We start from the raw sequence: 18005 nt of genomic DNA, 5'->3' as shown, positions 1-18005 counted from the left end.
TAATCTATTCGGGGTCCAGTATACGTAATTTGGTGAAGATATCTCAATATTTGCTCAAGTTATCGTGTTAACGGATGGACAGACGGCCGGACATGGCTTAATCAAACTTTGTTTTGATAATGATGATTTTCATATATTGGAGTCTATATACATATATCTAACAGTTATCTAATCACACTTGTGTACATGCACAAATCAATCATCATTTACACACATACATACAAGGCAACGAAGAGATACTCACAAACACATGTAATCATCAGGCGAAGTAGTTACTCACACATACACCCGCATATGGCTATAAGATAAACATAAACTACCAATATACATGTAAATATAAATTACCAAGTAGGAGATACCACTATTCTAGAAGGCGAAACGTCTAGACCTTAGTAGAAATATGCAAACGAGGCAACAGAGAGTATAAAAGCAGCGAAAGCTGAGGCATGAGTACTCAGTTTGATTTAAACATGCTGTTGTGAAGTACGCGATATTGAAGAATAATTGTACTACTCCCAAGTAGACTAAAAAAAGACCATATTGCAATACTGAATATTGGAGTGATTTATTCAACAGTTTAGCGATTCGAACGTTAGCAGAAGGTTTCGAATAAGCGGGATTTCCCAAAATTCGTTACAGTATAATACCCTGTGGACAAGTACAGCTAGATATAAAAATATGATTCGGTATTTGGAAAAGGCGACCAAAGGCCTTTCGAAAAGTTGTATCTCATCTCTGGGTCTGGAGCTTTGTAACGTAACTCGATTCAAAAGAAATTTCTTTCTCGTTTGAAAAAAAATATAATCTGACAGCTTTCGAATGGCAATTCCAATCAAGCTTCTGGATTTTTTTAAAATTTTGTTGGCTTGTGTATCGGTGTTACGAATGTCATACTTTTCAATGCGAATATTGGGAATGCGAGTTTGCGAATTAGAATATTAAAAGGCAAGCTAACTATCTGCAGTAAGAGACTTTATGCCCACAATAATTTTTGAAAATAATATGGAAAATAAAATGATGCACAAAATCAGAGCTTGTAAGCGCATGCTTAAGTTGTGCACAACTTCTTTGAACAGTTCGAGAACTCAAATACAGCCCTTGATAGCTCTGTATTCTTTGGGCTGTGATAAAAGTTATAAAAGCCATGAACAAACAAAGTTAACGAAATTTGTGTGAATTGAACTAAACACTTTGCAAACGTTATTATTCCCAGAATTTGGAAAGAACGAGTTTATGGCAATGATAGTCATCATCTATATATTATTTCCAATTGCTATTTTTATGTACAAAGGGACTCGTATCTCGCTCTTATTTGGAATCCAAATCTATAAATAAAGTTTTGGTTGTAAAGATGGAGATTCGGGCTATTAGCGAGCTTGGGGAAATTTTGGTCGTAGTGCTTTTGTTTATTTATATTTTATTAAAATAATTTGTTAAAAATAAACAATTGTGAGCACACAAAGAAATATATTTGTACTATGGCACTATTGTGAATATTTGCACTGCATTACCGGCAGTTGCTCCCATACGCCAGATGACAGCGCAAGCTGTCAGTTTTAATTGATTGATAGAACAGCTGATTTCTGTTGATATTTGATGAGGCCGTATAGATTTTAGTATCTAATAGCAAAACAAACAAAATTTCTTAAGTTAAGATTTGCCGTATAGTCTGTATTGTTTCTTCGATATTTCTAGTGATAATTAAACGATTCACTCACCGTTGTAGGAAACAATATTTCTTCTCTGTTATGCCAACTTATAGATAGGGTAAACATTAATGTGGTGAGTCGGGACTTCGAACACTCTCTTACTCCTGCAGCCCGCATTTCCTACGTTTGCTATCATTAGCCAGACCTAATTTATGTGTGTGATGCCATAGAGCAACTGGTACGATTTGAAATTGCGCTCCGCCTCAGAAAAAAGGACGCTGTCTATGTGAACAAGATGCGTACGGGCTCAGCACTGCGAGTGCATTGGAGCGCTATCTTGCCGCGAAGAAGGTAGAGAGCCGCTGAGCTTCAGATGGTGGCTGATCGGAAAAATGCTCGAATGTTTGTAAATTTTCTACACCGGGACAGATTTTTGTAGGAATGCTAGTGGCCAACTAATAGCTGACATGCATAGTGTGCTCATGTTGTGAAGGGATCACTCCCCCTCATTGCTAGGTAGAGAGGGATCAACTCCATCCCCAATCGTTGATGGCAGAATATAAGTACCTTCCGTCTGCCAACTATGACGAAAGTAAAACTCGAAAGTCAACGAACTGCTCGGACTTTATCAGTTCGGCTTCAGACCTGGTAAACAGACCTTCTGTAAACCAGATCTTCACCATACGCTAAATACTCACGATATAAGAATTTCAAGGATGAGTAACACCACCACCTTGGTAAGGTTTGGGGAGGACGCCTCCGAGCTATTCGAAACCAAACTAGGTCTCCGGCAAGACTACATCGTGCGATTGCGCGTTGATATAGGTTAAATTTACCTTAACATACGTAGCGTAAGTTGGGCTTTTCTTGAACTGGAAAAGAGGCAGAAAAGGCGGCCTTGGTGTGAATGAGGACAAGACGAATTGTTTGCCGTCATCGAAGAAACAATCGGCGTATTTCCGCCTTAGCAGCCAGGTATGGGACGAGGAGAAAGAAGGAGACCCACTGAAATGAGAGAGACAGGTAGAGAAAGACTATAGTTGGAAAAATGCACACTCAAGTATAAGCTCAGGCTAGGACTCTTCGTAAGAACGTTATTATTTCGATTTATAGCCACTTTGCGCCAATTCAAGCCCACTGTAGAATATGCCGTTGCTCAGCATTAATGTATCTATAATTTTTATCTTACCGCATCGGCATCGCATTTTTACTGAAAATATTTGCAAATCTGTCACTTGGCATCTGTTGTCTTGAGCTTTGTTAGTTTGCTGCTAACAAGGTTGCCACTTTGGTTCATTTACACCAAATTTGGGCTGTACATATGTTAACTACCATGAAACAAGACACCACCTCAAATTTGAGAATGTATATGACTTGCAGGTTTGTAGTAGATTAGCGCAAAAGTTGTAAACGTGGTCGAGTTAATTTTAAAATTAATCATAATTGTATGAGGGTTAAACTTTATGAGAAACTAACTCTGAGCTAAAAAGATAACTTGCTGTTCGGCAAGTGCGTTTTAGAGTCTCATCAAGCATAAATTAACAAAAAAACTGAACGGTCTAATTTGTGTATCATCATTACTTGGTAACCGCCTAAATGATTTTGGCCGTTTCGTAACAAGCCACGCTACCTACGCTGACGAATGAAATACCTTCTTTGCAGGAGCGTCTTCGTTCATTCGCATAACAGGAAGAACTACCGAAGCTTTTTTATTCGCTACTCTATCTTAAATTTTTGTATTAGAGTTCTAAAATAAAAGAAATAGATTTCAGTTTTTTCTTATAATGTCGACCGTAGTACTGGAAGCAAGCATTTTCAAGCATTCTTGTAATGAGGATTTTGTCGTAACTAGATCTTGTGAACCTTTATTAGGTCTTGGAAAAATGTAGACATGACTTATAGCCCGCAGAGGACTACCAATCCTGGAGTAAGTTTATTAGGATGTCACTTTGGACTCATCTTGAATGATACTGACTGGGTGAGGTGACATAAGGTCAATTGACTTTATACATTTTTTAATTCAACTTCTTAGCCATTTAGGAAATTTCCATTTCCCCTACCACTATTTCGGGAAAACGACCATAACTATGTACAGCAATTTAAAATCAACACAAAAACACAAAACTCCCGCAAGATTGGTTAGACATTTATTTCAGAGGAATCCCCACTGGCCCAGCTTTAAAACCGATTTTGCACTGTAATGAAACCAGTATTGGAAGAAGCGCCGCAAGCGAAAATTTGGAATAAAATAAAAAAAAAGTCTTATTTTTAAGAAATCGACGCTGGACCAGTATTATATACCCTATTTTTCACTAAAGTGAGATCGGAATATAGAAAAAAACCAACGCAGGCGAAAATTTGGAATACAAAATCGCGCGAAATTTTATTCCAAAGTTTCTCTAAATTTTTAGTTGAATCAATTTCTCTTGACTTAGAGAGGACCTTATTGAAATAAAAAAAAAAATAATAATTTTTCATTCGATTGAACAAAAATATAGCGAAAACAGTAAAACGGAACTGTGATTCCACAGTTGTTGAAATTTGAATACGTGGAGGAGCGAAACAAAATAATTGACTTTATGGCCATTTGAGAAAAAAAAGGTGACTTTATGACCATCAACCTAATGTCAATGTCGTTGACATTATAACCATTTAAAACTTGATGGTATGACCATTTCATATGGCCATAATTTCAATTGACTTTGTGGTCATTCAAAGTGGCCATAAGGTCATATGACTTTTGGCCGCTGACCTTATGTCACCCCTTTTACTGACTGGTATATGGTTTGATGAAAGTCTGTGCAATTCTTCGTTTTCAGTTTTTCTCCAAAAATTTACTTGCCGCAAGTAATCGTGAAATGTATTCCCTCTTCATATTGTTACGAATGTTAGCAACACTAAAGGGGTACTGCCATCTCTATGCCGATGCTAAGCAGTGACGTGAATGCACATCAATAATTCAGTCATTATGTCTACACATACGTAGGTACACTCAGATGAGAGCAACGCACAAGCACATGCAGATATCTTATCTGAAATGCTTCTAAAGGTATGCAATTGTGATTGTGGAAGTGTCGCTCACACATACAAGCGCATGGGGTATGAGAAAAGCTATAAAAATTATACATCTGTAGTTGTAGCTGAGAAATTTATAACCAACTAGTAAGTTCTGGAATTAGAAAAGCCTAGAAATATGCAACGAGGAGGACGGACAGTATAAAAAAGCGACAACAGTGGAGGCCAGAGATCAGTTTCATTTAAGCTATCAGTCAGTTTGGTTATTAAGCAAGCTAGTTGCAAAGTATAAGTGTTATTGTGAAGTACTTTAATAAAGGCCATTTTTCCATTATTCAATATTGGAGTTATTTTTCAACAGTTTAGTTTTTCGAACTTAGCAGAAGATTGCAAATAAGAGGATTTGCAGTAAATTCGTTACAATATAAACTGCTTTATGATTGAAAGGTTTTCTGTGAACCTTTTGTTTTCTTTTTTTCTATAATTTCCTTGTCCTATATTACGTATTTTTTAAGAAGCGATCCGTTGCTGTTATGTTGAAATTTTTTTAATTTTGTTGTTTTCTTCACTTCTCACTACAACTTTTTCAGTTTTAGTTCAGAAAGTTGCAATTGCAGTTCAGAAAGTTACAACTGAAGTTCAGAATTTCCAATTGAAGTTCAGAAAATTATAATTTAAGTTCAATTGAAAGTAGTGAACTTCAATTGTTATTTTCTGTACTTCGATTGTTATTTTCTGTACTTCCATTGTAATTTTCTGAACTGCAATTGCAACTTTCTGAACTAATAAAAATATAATATAATAAAAAATATAAATTATGAACTTCAATTGAAATGTTTTGAACTTAAATTGAAAAAGATGTAAACAAAATATTGAGTAGCCCCCATTTAATCATTTTGTTCCTTTTCCTTCCCCAAATTTCAACATGGCAACCACATATTTTATTAATATTGGGGCTGCTGTGATATACAAAGGTGGTTTCTGTAAAAAATGTTATGTATTGTTTATTCCTATCTTGGATTAGGTTATGTCTGTCTTAAGACCATTTTTCGCGTTTAATATTCTTTTTTTTTTTTTATTTCGTTTATGTTTACGCTCACACATACTAATTTTGAAAAGGTTAATGATCAGTTATTTAGTCTGTTCGAATGGGCAATAAAAGAAAAGATAAAAAAACTTTCTTTACTTTTAATAATATAGCTTTGTTAATAGCTAAAAACCCATTCGTAATGAAGTAATAATTAATCAATTTGCCAACGTCATTGGCAAATATTATTTGCAGTTTTGTTTTAATATGGCTCTTTTGGATTAATCTTCGGTAAATCACCTTAAAATTCGGTGATTACAAAAAAATTTCCATTATAGATTTATGTATATTTAAATAAAACTCTCAGCTATATATTTGACAATTTGTAATTTACAAATTAAACAACATAACAGCAACATAAATTTTAAAAAATAATATAAAAGTGAAAATATTTAATCGAAATTTCTAGTAAATTTTGTTGTTTATGGAATTAGTACTATTAATTTTTAATAATTTTTGTATTCAGCGTGTACTTATGGTTGCAGAACGGTAGTACGTAATGGCATAAAAGAATCGAGATAGGCATAAACTTCCTTAAATCAATATTGTCAGCATCGAAAAAGATTTAGATTGAGCCATTACTGTCCTTCAGTCCGTTAACAGGATAGATTGAATGAAAATTGAGTTATCGTAACCAAATTTGGTGTACTGGCTTAGAATATGGGCGAAATCGAACGATAACCACGCCCACAAATTTCGAAAAATGAAAAAAATATAATGAATACTTGATGTGAGACTAGAGTGTAAGCCGTCTCTGGAGAGAATCGGGATAGGGAGAAGCATACATCTATATTGGGTCCCAGGGCATATGGGAATAGATGGGAATGAAAGAGCGGACGAACTAGCTAAAAAGGGCGCATCCCTTGAAGCTTGCTCTGTAGATGTCCCAATTAGATTGGGCGAGATTAAGCGACGGCGAGAGGTGCACATGATCGACCAAGCGGGAAAGGCGTGGGTTCAAGCGCGGGGCTGTAAGTGTCGAAGATTATGTGTTGGTCTTACAACCTTAGACTAACACAGTTGCTCCTATCATTAAAAAGAGAGGACTGTAGGCTCATGACGGGTATTCTGACTGGACACTGCCTTCTGGCGTCACATGCCTTTAAATTAAGCTTGGTCAGTGATAGCAGATGTAAGAAGTGCGGGTTGGAGGAGGAAACGATCGAGCACGTTCTGTGCTCGTGTCCTGCACTTGCCAGGCTAAGACTCTAGCAATTAGGAGTGATACAGCTGTCAGATCTAGAAGCAGCAAGTGGCGTAAGTCCTAGGAAGCTTCTAGTATTTGCCAAGAGGACGGAGTTATTTTATAACATAAGTCCTGGTTTTTGATGGGGTTTTTCAGTTTGGTCGTTAAAACAAACTTCTGGTAACACTACGAACTCAATCAGTCTATGTGAGGTCCACATGGACCGGCCAGTTCAACCTACCTACCTGATGTGAGACTTGATGTGTCTCACAAGCTTGGCGGTTGTCCTTTATAAATACACCTTATGAAAATTTACAAAATCGGTTTGGCAACCATGCACACTTTAAAAAAATCGCTGTCGAAATTTCTAGAAATGGAAAATTCGATATGTCATTACCAAAGACCGATTATGTGATAAAATTTGGTGCGATGTTGATTTTTTGACGGAAAGTAAAAAATTGGTAACATTTTAAGAAGAAAGGAAGAGAAAAGGGTGAACGAAAATCGACACCGATGATTATTAAAGCGGTTTGTCTCAAAACCAAATTTGACAAGGGATGACGGAAAATCGTTACAATATACATCAAAGAAAGAAAACTTAAAAGATTTGCAAGCCGTTGGTATTACTTTGCCATTTTGCAGAATTATGGTTCATGATATTATATTCCGATCAAAATCGAAAAGAGATGTATTCAATAAAGGATTGCATTTAATTGCATGATAGTGTACACAACACTAGGGTGGGTCAAATTTATTGTTGAAAAGGCACATCCAGTTTCTGAATCTATGGGTCATACTGAGAATATTGTCCATGGGACGCTATAGGGCGCTTTCCTACTATTTTTCGGATTTTATCGCTTCTTTTTGGAGAAAATTGACGGTTTTGTTGAAAAAATATATATTTTACTTTTCCATATTGCAATTCAATTCAATTTTTAAATAGCCCAAAATATTTTCTAACAAAAATAATGATATAAATTTCTAAAAAAAAATATTTTCTAACAAAATTAGGGAGGCTCCAAATTCATTTCAGACCTATGGTCCCATGGACAATATTACTCAGTATTACGCATAGATTCAGAAACTGGATTTGCACCTGAAGTTTTTTTCCCCCATACAAGTGTACACCTAAATTTAAAAATCGAGCAGTGGCTGATCAATGCGAAGATCGCTTTCAATCACGATCAATCCAAATAAAACTACCTTCCACACAACTAATTATACCTACATTGTGCTATTTTATATAACAAAGAAGTACCTTAATTTTCAACTATTGTGATTTGTGACAGCATCCGCTTTAAAATAATTCAGCTAATTCGGTGACATTATTGACTTTTATTTTATTTCAGTTTTTATCGTGTACATTTTACCTTTTACATCATTAAAATTTGCTATTTATGGCGAAGCAAAAAATTCGTAAACATGCTTAAATGTCGCTGCTGATGGAAACATTGCCTAACTCATTTGTTCCATTGTTTTTGAACGAATCCCCGAAATATATCGATCCTTGCGCTACCTAGTGGATTTTTTCTCTCCCTCGTTGCACGAATATGAGTTTATGCTACTAGCTCCTCGGGAAGTTACTTCAAAATCAATTGCAATGTTCTAATTTGAACTGCCACCGTGTTCTGAACTCTGTCCAGCATTCAGATATTTACTTTTTTTTTTACTTAGTTGCAAGATTCAAACTGTGTTGAACGAATTTTGTAAATTCATATATCGATCTGCGTCAACTTGTTACTTTTGTGCTGCATTCCTACTTCAAAATCGATTGCCATTTTCCAAACTTTGTTAAAATTTGCTTAATATCCCCATCCGTGCGTAACGCAGCTGTAATTTCTTTATATCATCATGGATTGTCACCGCATTGTGAACTATGTTCCAAGTTCGGAATATCAGGCGTACCCCAAACGTATGGTATTTTCGTTTCTAGAAAAAAATTTTACCCTTATGTTGTACTCTTAAATTCTAACATTTGAATTGGGTTACCTGGCGCTATGCAAAATGTTTTATTTCGTTTTTGGGAAAGGAACCCACAAACTCACGAGAGAGCTCAGAAGAACCAACAGGGCGACATTATTTTTAGAAAAGAAAGCGCCATTATTTAAAATTTGATCTCGCGCATTTAATTTGATCTCGGTATATAACGAGTTCTCTTAAAGTCTTAATCAGTGCTCTACCCAGCGGAATATTTCCTCCAGCAAATACCATTGTTATTTGACTATGAGCTAGCGCCTTGGTTATTGAGAAGTTACTTTGTGGCCTTAAATAAAGGCAGTAAAAGGAAATTTTACCCCTCTTGTATGACATAGAGACTGGGCAATGACTACAAAACTGTTCTATATCTTATCGAAGGCGGAGCAGACGGACAGAAAATGCTCCGCCATTTTATTCTTCTCAAAGCAGGAAATGTAGTTCGGCCAGATGTTACACTGCTGAATTCTGGATTTTGCGAAAACGGAGTAGACGCACTGAAAATACTACACCATCACATCCTACTCAAGACAGGAGGGGCTTTAATGCTACCACGTATACTTTTGACACAAATCTCCTAATCTGTCCTATCGATAGAGAGACAAACGCACAGAAAATTTTTAGTCGTCTCAGTCGTCTGCAGGTCAGCAAATAGCCAGAACTAATTGCCAGTTGTGTATTTGGCCGTACTACGGACTGGGTGACGGGGATTTTAGTCCCTCTCAAGAAAGGCTTGTCAAAGTATTTTAAGCTGTGTTGCCATCCAATATATGTCCACACTTTGTGAGTATATCCACACTATGAAAACGGTTTAATCCATTCGAATAAAAAGTTGTATTTAAGTAATGTGCAATATTCTAAGATCTCTTAAAAAATTTCAACACCTTTATATTTAAATAATTTTACATGGTTGCCACTTATTTGAAAAAAGCGAAAGTTTTTCTATAAAAATATTTTTGAGTAGATCATCTCGAAATTATTTATTATGACTACATCCTTAGCTGTTTTTTTCGCATCAAAACTCATACCCAAATTTCATGTGCAAATTCTTGAGCGCCAGAGAAGAAAGCCTACATATGTAAGGATAATAAAAGCTTAATTAAATCAGCGCAAATCTCGGCAAGAGTCGTCTTTTAATAAATATATTTACTAAATGTATAATGTAAATACGAACAGAAAGCGTGAACCATTTAACTTGATCCATGATCGTGATCTTTCTCGTGTGTCGACTCTTGCAAATAACAAATTTCACATCAATCTCAATTTAAAGCAAGTAAGGACGGTACTGTCTTCGGCTGTGACACTTCATACCTTTCATGAATGTGGCTGAACAATAATCGTATCCCATTCATAATGTCCAAATAATCGGCTGTATAAGATAAGAAATATATAGTGAACTGATGTACATACCTAAGCGAATTTTAAGATAAATAAAAAATAAATAAAAAATAAATAAAATTATTAAAAGAAAAATTTTAAGTAAACGGTTTTATTGAAAACAATACTGACATGAAGTAATAATAATACTAAAAGCTAGAAAATAATTAGGTAGGTCCTAGTCATCACACTCCTCATCAATCTAGGGCGTTGATCAGATAATTAAATAAAAGCGTTGGACGCGTGAAATTTTTTTAAAATTTTTTTATTTTCAAGTTTTTAGTCTTTATTTAATTCCCAATTATTTTTCAATCTATTTAGTTCATTTAGTGACTCATTACTGCAAGGACTTTCCTGACAATTTGTTACAATCTAATTCCTCACTACATAATCCTTCCAAAGACTTTACTCGACTCTGCGCCACGTATGCTTGTCCCTCCTCAAACTCCAAGATATTTTGATGTCATTTCTACCGAACTGTATGTAATATTTGTTCCAAATATGAGCCAAATCGGACATCATAGGTCGCTTTCTATTCTTGTGTGTATTATGTGTTCCAAATATGAGCCAAATGGGACCACAAATACGATTTTTGTGAATATCTCGATCCTTGCGCCACCTAGCGGCAATTTTTTTTCTTAATATTGCATTGTCATCGGGTTCTGAACTATATTCCAAGTTTCAAGCTTGTAGCTTATCGGGAGGTTACTTAAATTTCAATTACAAAATTCGTACCAGCCAGTCAAGTCAACCTAAATAAAACCGTTTAAAAATAGGTAAGTACTTTGTGTGAGGATGCAACGTTTCACGTTTTTTGTGATCTGCATGAAATAGATATGACCATGAATCACTTATCTCAACAAAAAGCTTATAGCCGTTAAAAAGGGGGCAGAAATTACAGTTTATATGGGGTATATACTATATATACCACCGATCTCTATGATTTTTTTAGACAACAATATATGCTACATACGAAAGCATTTGGTGAAATGTAAATGTTCTAGCTGTTCAAATGGGGCAGAAATTACGAAAAGTTCTTATCTGAACAATCGGTTGTACGGGATACATACCATATATACGAGCGATCTCTATGATTCTTTCAGGCAACAATATATGCTATATACGAAAGCATTTGGTGAAATTTGAAGGTTCTAGCTACTCAAATGGGGCAGAAATTACGAAAAGTTTCTTATCTGAACAATTGTATGCGATACATACTATATATACGACCGATCTTTATGATTTTTACAGACAACAATATATGCTATATACGAAAGCATCTAGCTTCTAGCTGTTAAAATGGTACAGAAATTGCGAAAAGTTTCTTATCTGTACAATATATACTATCGATCTCTTCGAAATCTATCTCTTCTCCTTTAAAGACTTACAATTTTGAGATTCGTGACAAAATAAATATATCATTTCATTTTCATGAAAGGTATACAAAATACTTTTTCTTTAAGATGATTCAAAGCGTGTGGTTTGATATTTTTTTTATTTTTTGTATATATTTTGTTTAGGATTTTTCTGTTAATCCAACAACATTGTGAATTCCACAAACAGAAGCAGGCGCTTATATTTGTTTGTTTTTTTTTTGTTCTTAGTAAATTCATTTGCAAAAATGCACATCTGTTTGTATAGACAATAAACAATATTTCGTGGGATTGTAACATTAAGCGTTTTACTTAAGTAATTTTTATATTTGCTACTGATTTTGTATGACGTTAAAACGATACAATCATTAAGTGGAAAATTACATACATATATACAATAGAACATGTTTTCATAATTTTGCCGTAACTTAATTCCCAATGGAAATATCTGTCATATTTTACATTCATTTACCGTACTTTATTGAAAGAGCATTCAAAAAGACATACAACCCTGTGGGACTGGGAATAAGGGATGGAGAAGAATAGAAAAACTAGAGAGAAGAAAAATAAGGGAAGGAGAAAGAGACTGAGAAAGAGATAGAATTAAACGAAATAGAGAGGTAGGAATAGATAGAGTGGTAGAGTTAGAAGGAGAGAGCACTAGAAAGAAAAGAAGGGATGGGAAAAACGGAGAGTGAGAAAGAGACGCAGAGAGAGAAGAATAACAGGATATAGCAAAAGGAGAGAGGTCCAATCTTCTTAAAATTTATGCAGCTAGACCAAAGTTAGAGCAGAACAATATCTGCCGTCTCTGATAGTTTATATATAAAAATGAATTAAAAAAACTTTGGAAACTTTATAAATCAAAATCGGTTCAAATAATTTTAAAAATTAAAGCAGCTTTAGTTTCGCATAATTTTGTAGAGGGTAGATAGTTTCATATGTCAACCAATTTCAAATATATAGACCAAACTGTTGACCAGGGAGGCCGCAGAATGTGTTTTCACGATAAAGGTAACAAAAATGATGTGTTAATGAGGATTTTAACAAGGGGAGGTGGCTAAGAAGAATAACGAGAGAGAAAGCCACAAGGAGAAAAAAGGAAAAAGGGAATAAGAGATAGGAGTGGGTATTAGAGAAGGTGACAGAGGTAGAGAAAGGGGGATCAGCAGATGGAGAAGAAGTAAGATCGGGAGTGGAACTGGAAGGGGAAGTGGGAGAAATAGTAGGGCTAGGAAAGGAAATGGGAACGGAAATGGAAATGGAAATTTAAGCTGTGGAGGGAGTGGGTGTGTGAGTAAGAATGGGGGTGGAAGTGGGGCTGTGGCTGCGATTGGGAGTCGGAGTGAGAGATGGACTGGGAGCGGTAATGGCTTTGGGAGTGGAAGGAAGATAAATAGAATAAGCGATGGATAAGAATAAGAGGAGAAATTAAAGATCAAGTAGAACGGTATGGAATAGAGTCTAAAAATGAAAAAGAGGCTCACTTTAGAAGAGAAAAACCAACTTGCGGGCAGAATAAAGTCTGACGGGTACTCTACTCTTTGTATAATATAGGTAGTCTTTAATGAGGTCTTCAATGTAGGGGGGTTTTCACGACATCAACTCGAACCGCTTTGGGAGCCAGCTGAAGTGGTTTTGAGAGTGTTCTTGATATCATTAGAAATAAGACTTTATAGTGTTTAAATTATATGCAAACTGAAAAGATTCGTTTCAGAAAAAAAAATTTTGTCTGATAGAAGTCGTTTAACTGAATATGTGAAAATCCTGCCCTTTTCAGAAACCGTCCCCTTTTCTCAAAACACATTTCAACTGTATTTTAAAAAAGTAACCACATTTAAAAAAGTTCAAAAAGTTTCAGATCATATATTATTGATAAGTACTTTTCCTAGGCCTTTAAAGATTTATGATTTCAATCTAAAATCACTATAAAACATTTTCGCAATATAATATCGAAACGGACCCGAAGTTAGAAAAAGATGTCAATGTGGTTTCGGAAAAGTTCTAAAGATAAAATTCTAAATATTATGAAAAACATCAGGAATGCCTTAAAACTAATATCAAAATCAGCATAAACTAACTATACCGAAAAATCTTTTCGAAACTATTACCAAAATTTTCCTGAAGGCATTCAAAAATTATTGGAAGCTATGAAATGCGGTTATCAAACCCATAAATCCCAATCGATTCTATTCTTCACAATCTATCCCATTCTCTTCAATTTGATTTTATATTTTTCTTATTAATCTTGCCCATCCGTTATTCCATTTATCTGCCTCCAACTCACAAATCCATTCCTATTGCCAGTCCTACTCCCACTCCCACTTATGTTCCCACTCCCACTTCGAACTCCTACTCCCATTTCCACTTCCACTCTCACTACAACTCCCACTCCTAGTCCCATTCTTACTCTCGCTAACGTTCCCATTCTCATTCCTACTAGTGCAAGTGCCGCTCCCACTGTAACTCCCTCTCCGATTCTAATTTCCTCTCCAACTCTCATTCCCTCTCACCTCAATTTCCTATATATGAAATCTTTAGACCGACCTTCAAAATCTTTCTTTGTATAAACCCGTACGAAACTATATACATATATGAAATTAACGCACGTACAATTATAAAAATTTTATTCATTTTCCTAGTATATAAGATACAGATACATAGTTAAAAATAAAAAATGTAAAGCGCGATAACCTCCGAAGAGATTTTAGGCCGAGCTTCTCTTCCAATTTGCGTCGTGCTCCTTTTAATGGGTGCAGAAGTAGTATTGATTCACGTTTTGCAGGCTTAGCTGTTAGAAAATAATGAATAATGAATATATAAATCTCAAAGGCGCAATAAGGGGATCCCAAAAGTTCCTGGATAACAAATATCGAAAAATTGGCATCCCTATTATGTGATGACGTGAAGTGCTCAAAAAGGAGTTACGCGAAGTATTCCGAATGGCGCTGATACAAAGCAAAGAATTAACCAATCTTGACGATTTTCACATATCATTATTCGAGTTTTATTCTATTTTTGAGGCTTATATTAAAGACCAAAATACATGTGGAGCGATTTTGCCTGCAGCGCTGCTAGTTTTGCCGCTGCGTGATTGTTTTGTAAACACAAGTGCAGTTAGCTACATTACCTGGCAGCTCTATGCAGCGACTTTTGTCAAATTTTCAACAATATTGTAATGAATTTAGTGAAATTCCACTTATTCCAAACTTTCTGCTAACGTTCGAATTGCTAAACTGTTGAATAAATAACTCCAATATTCAATAATGCAAAATGGTCTTTATTAGACTATTTTGAAAGTACTTCACAATAACACTTATACTTCACAACCAATAGCGTGCTTAAATCAAACTGAACACGGACTACTCAGCTTCTGCTTCTTTTATACTCTCTGCCCCGAATGTCTAGACGTTTCTTCTTCTAGAATTTTCTACTTGGTTACCAGCTATATGCGTATGTATATGTATTTTATAGCCTCTCGCATAGCCATATGCGTGTGTATATGTGAGTACTACTTCGACTGATGACTACATCTGTGTGTTAGTTATTCTCTTCGTTGCCTTGTATGTATGTGGGTAAGTGTTTATGTAGCTTGCTTTAATGTTTTTGTTGTTGTGCATTTACTTAGGAACAGCTTAGAGATGGTAATATTCGTCATAATAATTTTCAAACTCACTACATATTGAATTTGTTAACGCATTAGAATCCATAAAAATTGTTTTGAATTGTACAATTTTGATTTGGAACCCAGTGAAAACAACTGAAATGACGGAAAAATACACCGATTTTATGCAGCAAATTTTTTTTTGGACAGGTCATTCACCGTTTTGGGAATAAATATAGAATTATTTTTGCTGGCGCCCGAGCTTACGTTTAGTTTAAAAACCAAAGGGTGCTAGATGATAACAAAAATAATTATACGTCTTTGCGATATGTTTTATTGTTTTTTCTCTTCACAAGTTTTTCGTCAGACCATTATGCTAACGAACCACTAAATGTTAAGCTTAAAAAAATCTGATGCGTTGGGCGTTAATCATAAAATATGTTTTTTTTTCAACTTAATAGACTCGTAAAAAAATTTATAAACAAATGTAGATGTTGAAAGAAAGCTAAACATAAGCCGACATAAACCCATGAGATATGCATGAGTGTTGACGAATTGAAGAGAGAGAAGTGTAATAAATTTTCTAAAAGTAAATAAGTTTAAAAAACTAAAAAAAAAAAAATAAAAAAAGGTTAAGAAAAAACTTTCTGGAAACTTAGCGGAAGAGATAGATTCCGATTCCGAAAAGTATTAGACACTCATAAAAAAATGTGCTATTTTGATCGTAAGAGCCCACATTCAAATTCCAACATCCTTCAATTAACGCATTTACCATGCGAATCATACAAAAATTTGATCATAAAGAATATTGGATCCTAGCGCCACCTCTAGACCTCTAGGTGAGCACAACTTCTAGAATACTGATAACAATAATTTTGACTTCTACCTTTCAAAAGCTGACACTAACCCTTCGAAAGAACTTAGATGATATATAAAAGCTATTTTAAGCACTAAGTTCAATGAACCTGGCTAGGCCACTCTGACGTAATCGGTTTATGGGCTAGCCGGGGGAGATCTCATCGGCAGCGTCTGTACACCTCTAGGTGCGGCTGCAAGCGGGCGTCTGTCTTGGAGCAAGCGGCTCGCTATAAAAACGTGCAAGTAATATTTTCACCCCCGCTGAGCGGGTTATGCGCTGGGCTTGGGACCAGCCACGTAAAACCATACTCCAATGAAATATAACAACAAGCCTCGGATAAATACACTCTCTATTGATGACGACCATGGCAAACGTTTGAAGGACAATGGATTGAGGGCATGCACTTGGAACGTCCGCTCCCTGAATGGGATTGGTGCAGATGCCCGAATGGTTGTCCTCGTCAAAGCAAAATCTGACATCACCGCCACCCAAGAAATGCGTTGGACGAAGCAAGGAAGAAAGGAGATCAAAAATTGTGACATCTATTGGAGTGGCCATACGAATAAGCGCAGTTTCGTCGTCGGATTCGTGGTGGGAGAGAGACTTTGTCGCCAAGTGCTGGCGTTCACGCCTGTGGATGAGCGTCTCGCCGCTATCCGAATAAAAGCAAAATTTTTTAATATATCATTCATCTGCGCCCATGCGCCGACAGAGGAGAAAGACGATGAGGTGAAATACACTTTTTATGAACAATTAGAACGCACATACGAACGCTGCCCCCGTCATGATATAAAAGTCGTGCTTGGCGACTTTAACGCCAGGGTGGGCAAAGAAGGTGTTCTTGGCCCTACAGTCGGAAAGTTCAGCCTACACAATGAAACTTCTCCTAACGGACTGAGGCTGATTGACTTTGCCGGTGCTCGAAACATGGTCATATCCAGCACGAGGTTCATGCATAAAAATATACATCAAGCTACATGGCTGTCTCCTGATCGAAATACTTGCAATCAGATCGATCACGTTGTGATCGACGGACGGCATGCCTCCAGTGTTTTAGATGTGCGTACGATCCGAGGACCTAACATCGACTCGGACCATTATCTCGTTGCTGCCAAAATACGCACCCGGCTCAACGCGGCTAAAACCAAGGAACAAAAAACACAAGGAAAGCTAGACGTCGAAAAGCTTCAATCACAATAGACTGTCAATGATTTCGCAACTCGACTCTCACACCTGCTCTCTGAGAGCACAACTCATCCTGAAGGAATACAGGAGCAGTGGGAGCATATCTCCAAAGCACTTCGTACTGCCGCCGAGGAAAAAATTGGTTACCAGCGGCCACGAAAAAACAACTGGTACGATGAAGAATGCCGCGTTGCAACCGAAAGAAAAGACGCTGCCTACAGGGCGAGCGCGACAAGAGGAGTGTGTGAACGCTATCGTGAGTTGAAAAGAGAAGCGAGACGCCTTTTCAGGGAGAAAAAAGCAGAAGCAGAAAGGCGTGAGTGCGAGGAGCTTGAGCTGCTAGCTACCAGGAATTATGCCCGAAAATTTTACCAAAAAATACGGCGACATACGGAAGGTTTTAAGATCGGGGCAAATTCCTGTAGGAACGAAAACGGCGACCTTGTAACTGATGTCCAGAGAGTGCTTAGATTATGGAGGGAACACTTCTCTGCTCTCCTAAATGGAGGCAGCAATTCACCGCGCAGAGAATTCATTAATATCTCCATTCATGTAATCAGTTTGAAAACCCCAAAAAAACTTCGCATCTCCTCGATTTGTCATAACTATAATCGGCAGTTTTTGCCAAATTTTTAGGCGTTCTACCGATAATCAATCAGAAATGGTTCCAAATTTATTACAAAGTAATTTTTCAAA

General features: G+C 36.3%; 2 protein-coding genes across 7 annotated transcripts in view; one reads left to right on the top strand and one right to left on the bottom strand.

Annotated features, from left to right (window-relative positions):
- The window catches only part of mRpS9 (mitochondrial ribosomal protein S9), a 137584-nt gene that overhangs the window by 37470 nt on the left and 82109 nt on the right, over positions 1 to 18005 (top strand). The window lies entirely within an intron of this gene.
- wtrw (water witch) overlaps positions 1 to 18005 on the bottom strand; it is a 58483-nt gene that overhangs the window by 26857 nt on the left and 13621 nt on the right. The window contains exon 1 of one of the 5 annotated variants that reach the window (XM_067759222.1): positions 8196 to 8354. The exons of the other annotated variants lie outside the window; for them this stretch is intronic. The gene's annotated coding sequence lies outside the window, so the exon portion shown is untranslated. Of the gene's footprint in view, positions 1 to 8195; positions 8355 to 18005 lie in introns of those variants that run through there. 5 annotated transcript variants of the gene reach the window in all.

Source organism: Eurosta solidaginis, chromosome 1, assembly GCF_040869045.1.
Source record: "Eurosta solidaginis isolate ZX-2024a chromosome 1, ASM4086904v1, whole genome shotgun sequence".
Classification (NCBI taxonomy): domain Eukaryota; kingdom Metazoa; phylum Arthropoda; class Insecta; order Diptera; family Tephritidae; genus Eurosta; species Eurosta solidaginis.
Note: the sequence above shows the minus strand (reverse complement) of the source record. Positions and strands in the feature narration are given on the sequence as shown.